Raw genomic sequence first — 13,408 nt, 5'->3', positions numbered from 1 at the left:
AGACATTTTACCATTTAGATCAACCCAATTAATCATAAATTTTGATTTAGAGAGATCGAGAGTTCAATTTCTCGTAGGTGTATGTAGTAACTTGTCTACATTATCAATAATAATAATAATAATAATAATAATAATAATAATAATAATAATAATATTAATAACTATGACAATCATATATATACCATGAACCATATTCATATTTAAAAAAATGTATTGTAACAGAAAAAAAGGAAATAAATCATATCTGAATTATTTATTTATCGTCATTAATTACAAATTAAATTTATTTATAAATTTTTTAAATATTAATTGATTTACATATTTTATGATAGTGATGCATCTGCATTAGTTGAGTTAATGGAAAAATTAATTACAATAAAATGGATAATATAAAGGTTTTTTAAGTTAAATATTAATAAGCTTGTCATTATATCTTTATAAACTTATAAAATCTTGATATAAAATTAAATAAAAAATAAAACAAAATAAATTGTGAGAACATAAAATAAAAATAAAAAACACTTGTCCTTGTCCTTGGATGAATCTTGCTTGGACGGAGAGAGAGAGAGAGAGCATCTCGTCGGAGAATTAGGGCAACGGGGGAGTGCCTGCGGGGACACCGTCCCATCTGTAAGAGCAAACAGTACTTTTACTTTATTGTATTTTATTTTGGAAAGTGATGGTTGTTGATTTGGTTTCATTCTTCTTCATTATTTTTTTTGGTACAATGTATGAGCAATGGAGTAAAATTTCATCTTGATTGAAAAATTTGGGCAATGAAAACTCGTAAAAACAGAAAAAATGTGTTGAAATTTGATATTTGTTTTGAAAAGATGGAGAAATTGCATGTCTGTTTTGCTTCTTTGCTTAAATACTGTCATATATATGTTGCCAAATTTTTAGTAATTTGTCTGAAAAGATGAAAATATTCCATGTTTGTTCTTTTTCTGAAATAATGAAGGACTGTTGATGAATCTGAAGTTTTGGTTTTAGCTGGTTTAGATTTGTGCCAAATTTTGATTTCTTTTTATTTTTTAATTTCTTCTGAAACATGAAGGAAAAAACATAGGCATTCCATTTGTTTCCCTTGCAAGTGGTGAAGATTAAAGTTTTTGAATAAAGTGGATAAACCACGATTTATTAGAAAGATAGAAGGTAACGATGAGCAATAGTACAAAAGAAAAATTAAAAGTCATGGACAAAAGATAAAATAAAAGACTGTTTTCCTCACCAGAAATGAGGAAAACAAATCGAACGAAGAAAAAGAGCAGAAAAGATAAGGAGAGAAAGCAACAAATGCGCGTAAGTCAACCATCGAGAGACACATGCCGTCCCAGAGAACAACGAGAGCGGATTACTCCTGACTAGAGGTATGCACGGAATCCCAGTGGAGATCGGTTGATCTAGAGCTTAGGAAATTAAGGGATCTTTTAATCCTCTGAACAGACGTCGATGGTTCCTGGCGATGGGCCTCACGCGATGCAATCCAAGAAAAAGCAAATTAAATTTGTTTTGTAAAGAGTAGAAAAAATGGGAGACTGAATTTGATTAAAAAAATGGTTGTTGCGTTCAGTAGGATATTCAGGAAGATGGCTCTGAGCGGAGATCACAGATAATCCTGGAAGTAGGATTCAAAGAAGGGATCCAGGTGGTCCAGATATTAGAGACAGAGGAAAGAAGAGTATCAATATCTAATAAACATTTAAAGTAAGACCAGATTAAAGTTTAAGCTTTGATGATATGTGATATAGATATGTATTACCTATGCTTTCTCATTCTTTGGAGGAAAAATAAAGAATTTTGTATCTGTTCTGTTTGCAAATGATAGAAAATAATTGAACTATTTCACCTCCTTCCATAAAAGAAAATGAATGAATGTGATTGAATTCATTTCTTTGATTCTAGGTGTAGACATATTTTTGTTGTCAAAATTTGATCTTGCTGAGTTGCTTCTAAAAAAAATTGAAGAAATTCCATCTCAGAAATGAAAAATTGCATGCCTTATTTTGCTTGCAAATAGTGGAGAAAATTCTGTACTTGCGGGAGATTCTGATTACATGGAAGAATTTGTTTGGAGGTTTTCTACTTTCACACAAAAGATGGAAAGATTAAATGCTGATAATCATTAACAAGTGTGGCCAAAACTATCTGATTAGAGCTAAATGAGAAGGGTTTAAATCTAGAAGAAGAGAAACATCATTGATACATTTTCAACAACGACAAGGATGCGAATGAAGCACTTGAATAATCAAAACCGACAATCTGGACAGGAAAGTGGTGGGAATAGTTTTGTGTGGTCACCATTGCCAGCCCCTGGAAGTCGCAGCTCCCATCCGTCTGCCCTTGTGTCTGGAAGAAAGAATTGAAGGCATACGAAACATTGCCCTTCTCATCAAGGCCATTGCAACTAGACCCATAGCTGAGTGCCGTGCAGTCTGCGTAGGTGCACGCAAAGTTCGTGTTTGGATTGTACACACACCACTGCTGTGGTAAATATGTGACGTCCTTCGTCGTAGTGAGTGTAGGGCTGCCGGAGAGGTTGAGGGTGTACTTTGGTTGGCCATCAAAGGCGAAGATCCCCCAATGTCCCTCGAATGCACCTGGAGCAATGCTCTTGGCATCCTCATCAATGAGACCAAAGAGGTAAATTTCAATGTATATGTTGGGCCGGAGAGGAGTCTTTTGGTTGGCAGCGAGCCGCTTCAGAAGGCCATTGTAAAAGCTCTGAGCCAAGTTTGGCATTGAAATGGCCGTCATTTGGCCAGCCAATGTCGCCTATAATGTTTGGTAAGTCACCGAAGCCGATGTTATTCAAGGTTGATATCAGGGTTGGCATCAAACACATTGGTGTACTGAATATTTCCGTCGATCACTGGAGGACTACCACCATTGAAGAAGACATAGTCAATAGGGAAATTAGGGTCATTCATTGAACATGGCTGATCAATGCATAGTCAAGGAAGGAGCCATCGTAGGACTTGAGGTGAGGTTCATTGCCGACAGTTACATAACTGCAATTTTTTGCATGATAAATGCATTAACATCAACAAAAATATATGTGAATTATGCCGTGAATCTGAAATTGGCTTCTTTGTTTGCAGAAATTATAGATTAACAAACCATTACAGGATTAAGAACTCTTTTTGTATTGACTGAAATGAAAAGAGTTTGAGATTGTTTGACAAACTGAATTGATTTTTGAGCAGTGTCTGGTTGTAATTCAAAACAGGCAACAATTTGAGAATGTTTGAATCATTTTTTTTTTTTCTTAATTATTAAAAATAATAATGATAATAAATTAATTTGTTAGGTAAATCATTATTTGTTGAAACATTTTAATAAAAATATCATTAATTAAAATATTTATATATTTACTAGTTTTCAATATTAGAGTATTTTTATTTTAGAACTTTATATTATTTTCTTTTCTTTTTTACAGCAATGTGTAGAGATTACTTAATTTTATAAATATAATAACAATGATTGTAATATATACTTAACTTTACAATCAATTTTTTTTATTATGTCATAACATAATTGAGATGGTCACAAGAAAAATATATTGAATCATTCATAATGTATGAGACCTCAAAACCTTAAGAAACTCACTTATTATAAAACCAATTCCTCATCTTTAATCTAAGTAATAAAGCTTCAATTATATATATATATATATATATATATATATATATATATATATATATATATATATATATTAGAGTTCTACGTTGAACATGATAATAACATTATGAACAATTAAATGTTTAAGATATTGGAGGGAATTGAAATCTATATCGGATGATTATTTAAAACTCATAATATAATTTTAACTTAAAGATAAAATTAAAAAATTATTGTTATATACATTATTATATATATTTATTTAAAAAATACTATTTAGTTTATTGAATTCAGGTTATAAAATATCATAAAAAATGACAAATGATCATTAAAGAATAAGGCAAATGAATCACTAATTTTTCAGTATATATTGTACTCACTGAGAAATGAAGATGCTCAAAATCAAAATCACTAATATAGATTTATTAAGGAATTAACAATGTAATGTAAGATGAAAATCAAAATCATGACTACCAATATAAGGTGAGATACAACGCCCAGATAAATATATATTTCGATGATGCAACTAGCCGGATAATTAATTGATAAGTATTAGAGGATTATATCTTAATTCTTACACTTTTCCTTTTTTACATCAATGTTTTATTTATTAATTGTTATAAAATAACTCCTTATGGGGAGGCCATGCAAAGGTTTTGGTTGAGATATGCCAAATTCCACCAAGGAACCAAATAAAGCCTAAATAACCAAATATTACACTCGGCCAAAAAGCTGAGTGCTCAGACATGCAAACGGAATGGAGTTGTTCATCTTTTCTTTTATCAAAAGTTTTACAGATTGATATGTTTTCACAAAAATATTGAAATTCAATTTCTTGATATGTATCTAATTTTTGGAAACTTATGAAGTTCTTTTTATCAAGACCTGATTAATGAACTTACAACATTCCTCAAGTGGATCTGATTAAATCCGGTATTGTCTATAAATTATCTTAAGCTTAAGTTTTTCTCTTTATGGAAAAAAATTCCTCGAGTCTTCATCGAGTCATATGAATCGATCTAAAATGATGGAACTCATATTTTTGTTTACCGAAATCGAGATAAAATTTTTGGCCATTTCCATACATTTATTTTATTCATACGTACGAAGTGAATGTTAGTCGAAGTAAATTTTTTTTAATCAATAAAACCCTTCCTAAATTGTAGAAACTTCTTCCAAAGCATACGACTTTCTAGATGGAAAATCATTGCCTAGTGCGGTGGATTGTTATTTGAATGTTGAATGACAGATGATGAGTGCATTTTATATAGTTATTTCTTCTACCCTAATGTGTGTTTTACTTGTGCTGTTAGCATGTTTTTGTCATAAATAAATGCTATTTGAGGTATGTTTGCTAATCTATATAGATAATTAGATTTTTTTGACCAAAAGGAACAATTAGAGATGAATTTCGATGCAAAAGCGCATTGGAGACTAAGTTTCAAGACAAGTAGAGATTCGGAAACACACCCATGTTAGGGAAGCACCGTCAAAAAGACGGACATGCTTAGCCCATTATGATTTACTAGCATCTGCATAGAACTGGAAGCATGGTTTTCACCGCTCCTAGCACCCTCGAGCTAGGGAGCACGGTTGGTACACACGGGCGTGCTTACCCTTATGCATTTTACTGGAATCACTCTGAGACTATTTCTGAGGATTTGGAGTTGAGCAAGGTCATCAGCATGGGTTTGTTTGCATCGAGAAAGGGTTATTTAAACCCTAAAATTAGATTTCAAGGCAGTTCTTCTTCTATTTTTTGGAGGCAAGGCTAAGGAGCAGAGAGCACCATCTAGGGGTGAGATCGCGAAGGGAAGATAAGCGTTAAAATGGAGGATCGACGACAACAACGATTGTCAAGCTTTCTCCGACGCGATTGTGAAGCAAGAAGAGAGTTTAATGGACAATCTTTATTTCTCTATTTGTTTGCTATGCTTGATTAGTAAAAACTATGAGGGCTAACATCTTTTGGTGCCCCGGGATTATGAATCTTGACTTTTAATGCTTTGATTTTAGTGATATTGATTCTTGAATTTCCTTGTGATCTCCCTTTTTGTTTTTATTGTTATCCTTCTTTGTGTTGATTGCTTTGATGCTTGTATGATGCTAGCTTAATGTGAGGATCGCCGATAGGCGCATAAGTGTTGATTTTTCATTGCTAGTTTTCACATTAGGTTGTCATTTGCATTTTAAGTTGCTATTCAACACTAGATTGGCTCTTGTCTAAAGGTAATCTTTATAGAGTGCGGCTGAGGCACACATTAAGGAAGGGGTTGAGTGCACTTCACGCTCGTTGAGTGGGGACGTACATTTGCAAACCCTCCTAGGTATTTACACGTTGTCCAAGAGGAAGCTCTTGAATTATTGCCTAGATTATTACACATTTTGTCAAGGGGATTAATCTGGGCATTGTCCTTTTCATCGTTGTCTTCTCAATCTAAACCCTGCCTCTTCTCTTCTCTTTTCTTCTTTTATTCTTTAGTAGTGTTAATTACATCATCTCTAATCATTGAATTGGTTAGATATTAGAAAATAAACAAGTATCAGAGCTATTCCTATCCACGTGGATTCGATTACGAGATCCCATTAGGTACACTTTACTACTTCATACGACCCGTACACTTGCGGATACTCAAGGGATGTATCAATAGACCAAATATCAAATCCATGGATCGAAAATCTTTAGTTGCGATCTTTGTACAATATTGTAAAAATATGTAATACTATTGTTTACCCAATGAATATATTCATTGGATCCCCTATGGCAGAATGTTGGTTTCTTCCCTTCTAGGGTTGCATGGCAATGGAATTTATTAGTTTGGTTTTAGTTCTTTAGAAATCTTACGGGCATACATTTGGCAGAGACTCTAATCTCCTTATTTGATGTCTAGTCAAATTAATAAATCCATAGGATTTGATAAGCCACGTGAAATGCTGATGCAGTCAGTGCCACTTATCCCTTAACAACTCCTTTTGTAGGCGGTAGCTTGTCATATTGTCAAAAAAGTAGAAAGAAAAATAAATAAAAAGAAAGAAAAAGAAAAAGAAAAAGAAAACTTTCTAAATGGAGAAACATGCTCAATATCATTTGATTGAATACTTGAGCTCGACTCTTGTTGCTCGAAGAAATTCTTCCCTTCCATTTTGGTCTTTTTCTCACAAAAAAGGGACAATGTAATAAAAAAAAAAGAACTTTACTTACATCCAATTAAAAAATGAAATAAATTACTTATTGTTATGATATTGAAATAAGTGTGACATGTTATATATATATATATATACAAAAAATAAGCATCAAATGTTATTTATTTATTTATTTTTACATGAAAAAATATCTAAGATCTATTGATTTAGTAACACCAACCTACTCGAGTGATTAGCAGCACCAAGTACCATGGGAGAGGGAGAAGGAAGTAGCGGGTTTAAAACTCATATAGAGGAAATAACTTCGTGGGAGTTTGGACTTCCTTTGTCATCCCAATAATCCAAAGTGAGGGCATGTGAGAGGTTAACTATGAGGCTTTTCTTCTTTGTCATATATATATATATATATATATATATATATATATATATATATATATATATATATATATATATATATCTTTCATCATTAGTTTTTAAGAGTCACAAGTTCTAAATTAATCTGAACAAGATACTAAAAGCTTTATAAGTGAGTAAACATTTTTCCAACCCTTTTTTAATACATACATCACAATTTGAATTCAAAACCGCTTAAGCTAACCAATCCAACATCCATTGATCTTAAAATTATAATTATATTGTATTGAAAATCATTAACACTCCCTCATTATTAAGAGTAAGATAAAAAATAATTTATATTTAATAATCATTTATACAATAATAAACATGATTTCCATACATAAACTATTAAATATAAAGAAAGTGACCATGCAGCCCCTAGTAAGTTTGAAAGTGACAAAAAAATCCCTAAATAATTCCAAATGACTTATAGAATCCTATTTTTTCCCATGTTTGCCAATATATTCCCTGCAAACATGATATCATTTCAACATTTATAATGATAAACTTGCTAATGTGTATCACTTGTTAAAATATTTTAATAAAATATTATTAATTAAAAGCTACAGATATTGAAGGTGATTGACATTAACTTAAAATTTTTTAAAAATATAAAAGTATAAAAAATGATAGGTAGCCTTCATAATGTTAGTTTATTAAATTTCATTTTTTTTTTCTTTTTAGACTAGATCATAACATAATTGAGCTAGGTAGTCAAAAGAAAAAATACATTGAATCATTCATAATGTACACAATCTCAAAAAAGCTCACTTAATCTAACCAATAAAACTTCATATATATGTCTATAATATGAGGGTTCTAGGTATTTGCTTATTTGAACATGATAATAAAATCAAAAAATGATGAAAATCTATAAGATATTGAAGAAAATTGAAAGTAATGCTCCTTAATTACTAACATAATTTTAAACTTGAAGAATTTTTTTTAAAATAATTACTACATATTATTTTATATATATATATATATATATATTTAATAAAGGTTATTTAGTGGACTGAAACCAAGTTATTCAATATCGTAAAGGTGTCAAATCAACAGACATAATAACCTAACAGTTAAAAGGGATAGCAAATTAACTTAACAGGTAAAGGAATAGCAAACTAACTTGGTTGTTATTTGATGAAATATGTATTCTGCCGTAGGATTTTATATGAGGGTTAGTATAATCACCCGGGTAGTCTTTCTATTATACTACTTTTATTTATCTATTATTTTTTCCCTCACAAAATTCCTCTATTATTTATTTCAAAAAAAGTAAGAATTAGTGGGTCCTTTCCCTTAGGGGTTGTTTGGTTACCGTAAGTAGATGTGATGTAATTTATTTTCTGAGGTAAAAATGCTATGTTGGGTTGTTTGGTTTACTAAGAAAACATGTGTGCAGTAAGTCTAAGTGCAGCAAAAGGGCTGTTTTGTTGCATTTGGACTTACTGACCAAGTAGCCGTAAGTCAAATGCGACAAAATATTTTTCAGTACTTTTATTAACACCACTCTCCACTCGGGCGTTGATCTTTCTCCTTCACAAGCAGCGGTCCGGATCTAGGGATTCATCGCACACCTCTTCTTGAGATCAAAGGTCGGCGCCTCTCGGGGGTTTCATCGCGCACCTCTTCTTGAGATCAAGGTCGACACCTCCTAGGGATTCATCGCGCACCTCTTCTTCAGATCAAGGTCAATGGCTCTCGAGGGAGTTCGTCGCGCACCTCTTCTTGGAACAAGGTCGGCGGCTCCCGAGGGATTCATCAGCGCCTTTGGAAGGCTTGAGATTCTTGGCGATGGCAGAGCATATTCTCGATGTATCAAGATCGTTGGCGGTGATCACGGGGCTCAAGGTTTTTCCTTTTTCTGCTTGAATATTTTCAATATTTTTGTACTCTCTGTTTGATTTTGTCAGATTCACTGCTTCATAGTCTAAACAAAAATCTCATGTTTTTAGCTTGATTTATGATTTTGATGGATTGGTTTTTGAAATTTTAAAAATTTATTCAAAGGGTTGAGGAATGCTTCGAGAAATCAAGACATAATTGTTTATATTTGTGTGTGTGCATGTGTGTGGTTTCGCTGATTGTTTACTGAATTGGATTGCATTTCTTGCTTTTTTTAATTAGATCTTCTTTTTGACACTTCAAAAAGTTTCCTTATTTTTTTAATGTTGTTAATCCACTGTGTGACATGAATTAATTCATGCACTCTCAATGATAATGCTTTTATGCTCAATCCTCTAATGATGAATCATTGTAATTCAGATATTTGTAATGTTGATTGTTCTTTATATAGTATCATCTATAATAGCTGTTTTGATCCACGAAACATATCCTTCAATTGTGCATCATTTTATTTTAGGGGATCCATACCGAAAGAGATTTCTTCAAGTTATATAAGGGTGTTCATGCTTTACACGGTAATGCTTTTTCTCACTGCTTAGTTTGTCCAATGACCATTTTGAGATGCCACGATGTTTTTTTATTTTTTTGTATTATACATTGTCTACTGCTTTGAGATTTATATCATATTAATCTAGAACATTAGGAATACTCATACTATGCTTGTTATATTTGTTATAACCTGACCATAATTTCTATAATGACTGATGCTAACACAACTAAGCATACACAACTAATCATCAGCCTTTAGGACTGATGCTAATCAAAGCTTGGTACTAAAAACATGGCACATGGTAGCTACATGTGGACAAGAGGCACAAATCAGTCATTGATTATCATTAATAAAAAATAAGCGAGGTGCTCTAATCGGAAATGAATAGTAATTTCATAAATACATAAATGTATAGTAATTATTTATAGTAATTACTCAATAATTAATTACTCAATTCTTTCTCAATCTCGATGTTGTTTTAATGATAACAATTGGGATCAACTTAAAAGCATATATATAACGCATGTATTTTTTTTTTACACAATGAAATTGGTCATTGGTTTATAGTGATTTTTTTGTATCTAAACTCAGATTGTAAATGGACAATCAAATTGATGATGAAAGTGTTGTACTTACCGCTGCTACCGTTGTTACAATTATAGCATTACAGTGGTACAGTAGGAGAAGAGGATTGAATTTGCCACAAGAGCCATATTACAATAGAGATCAACAGCGTACAAACTATATTTCAAGAATAATACATGGATCCGAGGAGGCTAGTATAGCAATGCTAAGGATGAAAAGTGTTGTATTTTTTAGGTTATGTGATTTATTGAAGCCAAAAGGATTGTTGTGCAATACCCTACATGTAAGCATTGAAGAGCAAGTGGCAATGTTTCTTCATATTCTTGATCATAATGTGAGGAATAGGGTGATTGGAGTAAATTTTTTACGTTCCAGTGAAACTATTAGCCGATATTTTAAACTTGTATTGTATGCCATAGGAGAGCTTGAGGGTGAGTGTCAACCACCCGCACTAACTACTAGTTCGAGTCATTACGCATGATCCAAGGGTTTTATGCCATATTTTAAGGTAAGGAAATATTGAATTACTCTACTTTGTGGGAACAACCTTATATGCAATATGTAATATTTTTGTCCATTAATAAATAGGATTGCATAGGAGCGCTTGATGGTACACATATCCACGCATACGTTCAAAAAGAAATTGTAGCTCTTTTTCGTGGGAGAAAACCATATCCCACTCAAAATATGTTGGCCGCAGTTGACTTTGAATTAAGGTTTACATATGTTCTAGCTGGGTGGGAGGGCTCATCACATGATGCACTTGTCCTACGTGATGCTTTAGAAAGAAAGGATGGACTTATAGTGCCCGAAGGTATATTATTATTTGACAAAAATTAAAATTATTATATTGACGGAATAACTAATACAATTATCCATGTAGGCAAGTATTACCTTGTAGATGCGGGATATTCCACAAGAGCGGGTTTCATATCACCATTTCGTGATGTCTGCTATCATCTTAAGGAATTTAGTGCTCACACACCATCAAATAACAAGGAACTATTTAATTATAGACATTCTTCATTGCGCACTACCGTGGAACGAGCGTTTGGAGCTTTGAAGAATCGCTTCAAAATTCTCACATCTAGACCATTCTTTCCATATCGAACACAAGTGGATATTGTGGTTGCGTGTTGTATTTTACATAATTATATTGTAGAATTGTTTTTGTATTTAATCATGTAGGACATGTGCAACAAGAGAATTGTTTTTGTATTTAAAATGTTAAGTTGGAGATTTGATTTGTTTTTGTTATATAGAAACTTCGTATTTTTTTTTATTTTATTGAATGGTATTATCGTCAACATTATCATTTTAGTTATTTATTAGTAGTAATTATTTATGTGCATTACTTGCGTGGATCATTTTTTTTTTTATTTGTTGCAAGACCGTCTTACTGTTTTTTTTATATGTAATAGATGGACTCAGTAGAGATGACCCAAGAAAGTGAATGTGTTGGAAGGAGATGCCCAACTAATTTTAGGTGGACAGTGATCATGATCTCATTTTTGCTCAGATGCTTAGTTGAGCAGGCAAACCTTGGTCTTAAAACTGACAAAGGTTTCAAGAGTACTGCTATCAATGTAGTTGTGAGGGTTGTTAGTACGAGGTTTAACATGCATGTGAGTGATTCACATGTTATCAATCATCTCCGACATGTAAGAAAAATATGGTTAATAATAAAAAAACTTAAGAGTTTAAGTGGAGTTTCGTGGGATGATTCAGAGAAGAAAATCATTATGGGTATTGAAGAATTCCAAACGTACATACAGGTAAACTGAAGTTTGTTTTTTATTTTTGCAATCGATATTTGTGTGCATTATCTCTATTTACTTGTTTTGTTTGTTTTCATGTAGTCCCATCCTACTGAAGCTATTTACACCAATAAGCCTATTGAAGAATATGAAGAGATGGCTATCGTTTGTGGGAACGATCAAGCAACAGGGTCATTTGCAAGAACATGCTCTCAAAGCTCTAGCAGTCTGGGTGTCCGCATGGAAATGCCATCAACACCACCGACATTGGATTCCGACGATATTCCACAAGGGTTGAATGATTAGGACTTCGCACAATCACAATCTCCTCTGGTGGAAACACCAACAACATCCACTTCGAAGACCAAAGAAGTTAACAAGGGAACAAAGTGTCTAAGGCAGCAAGAATTGGAAGTCATGCAAAAAATCTCCACTGGATTGGATAGGCTTGCAAGTGCTGCAGAGACGGACAAAGGTGTACAATTGAGTAAGAGATTGTACGATGAGGTCATGACTTTGATTGGCTACTACAATAAGTCTGACCTTGGTTTAGCATATGATCATTTGAATGCCCAAAATAATCTGTTAACTGCTTTTATAAACAAAGATCATGACCTTCGATGCTTTTGGATGGATGGTTTCCTTAGGCAGTTGGGGCGTGATGGTGGGGTTTGAGATCGTCTACTCTTATGATTTTCTTATTTTGCGTGTTTTTGATTTTGTGGGCATGTCTTATTTTGTATTTTGCTATTGTTTGGTGTTGTTAAACTATGTCATGTTTTATGAACATGTTGAGAATTTAATGGTGTTGGTTGTTGAAATTAGTTTGTTGTTTGATGAACATGTTGACTTCTAGAATATGATTTATTGAGTTTATATCTTGTTTTAGGAACATGTTGAGAATTTGATGATGTTGTTGAACTATGTCATGTTTTATAAACATGTTGTGAATTTAATGGTGTTGGTTGTTGAAATTAGTTTGTTGAGTTTCCAATTTGTTTGATGAACATGTTGAGTTCTTGAATATTTTTTATTGATTTTATATCTTGTTTTATGAACATAATTTGAAGTGAGTATGCTAAAGTGATAAGCACTAAATGATGGTTGTATTAGTAAGTTAAATTCAAGTATATTATGGACAAAATCCATTAACATAAATCTATTTAAATAAATAAATACATTAGATTTAAATAAATAAAATAGATTTTAAATGAAATATTAAAAAAATATAAAAAAATATAAAAATTTTGGCAAAATGGGTAATTTCACCGCTTACTTTACATGATGATTTTAACCTACAACTTACATCAAACCAAACACTTGAAAAGAAAATGCAGCATTTTAATTTACAGATAACCAAACAACCATGATGTAAGTTAAAATACAGTAAAATGACTTACACTGTAATTTGACTTACACTGTAAATTTAAATACGGGGAACCAAACAACCCCTTAATGATTTTGTTGTTAGGGATCGATGATGTGGCATTGAATAATATTAAAGTATTAT

At 32.3% G+C, this 13,408-nt stretch overlaps 1 pseudogene; it reads right to left on the bottom strand.

Annotated features, from left to right (window-relative positions):
- Window positions 1-2,196: 2,196 nt before the first annotated feature.
- Window positions 2,197-13,408, bottom strand: part of LOC120274652 — a 57,129-nt pseudogene continuing 45,917 nt past the window's right edge.

Source organism: Dioscorea cayenensis, chromosome 13 (genome assembly GCF_009730915.1).
Source record: "Dioscorea cayenensis subsp. rotundata cultivar TDr96_F1 chromosome 13, TDr96_F1_v2_PseudoChromosome.rev07_lg8_w22 25.fasta, whole genome shotgun sequence".
In the NCBI taxonomy this organism is placed as follows: Eukaryota; Viridiplantae; Streptophyta; class Magnoliopsida; order Dioscoreales; family Dioscoreaceae; genus Dioscorea; species Dioscorea cayenensis.
Note: the sequence above shows the minus strand (reverse complement) of the source record. Positions and strands in the feature narration are given on the sequence as shown.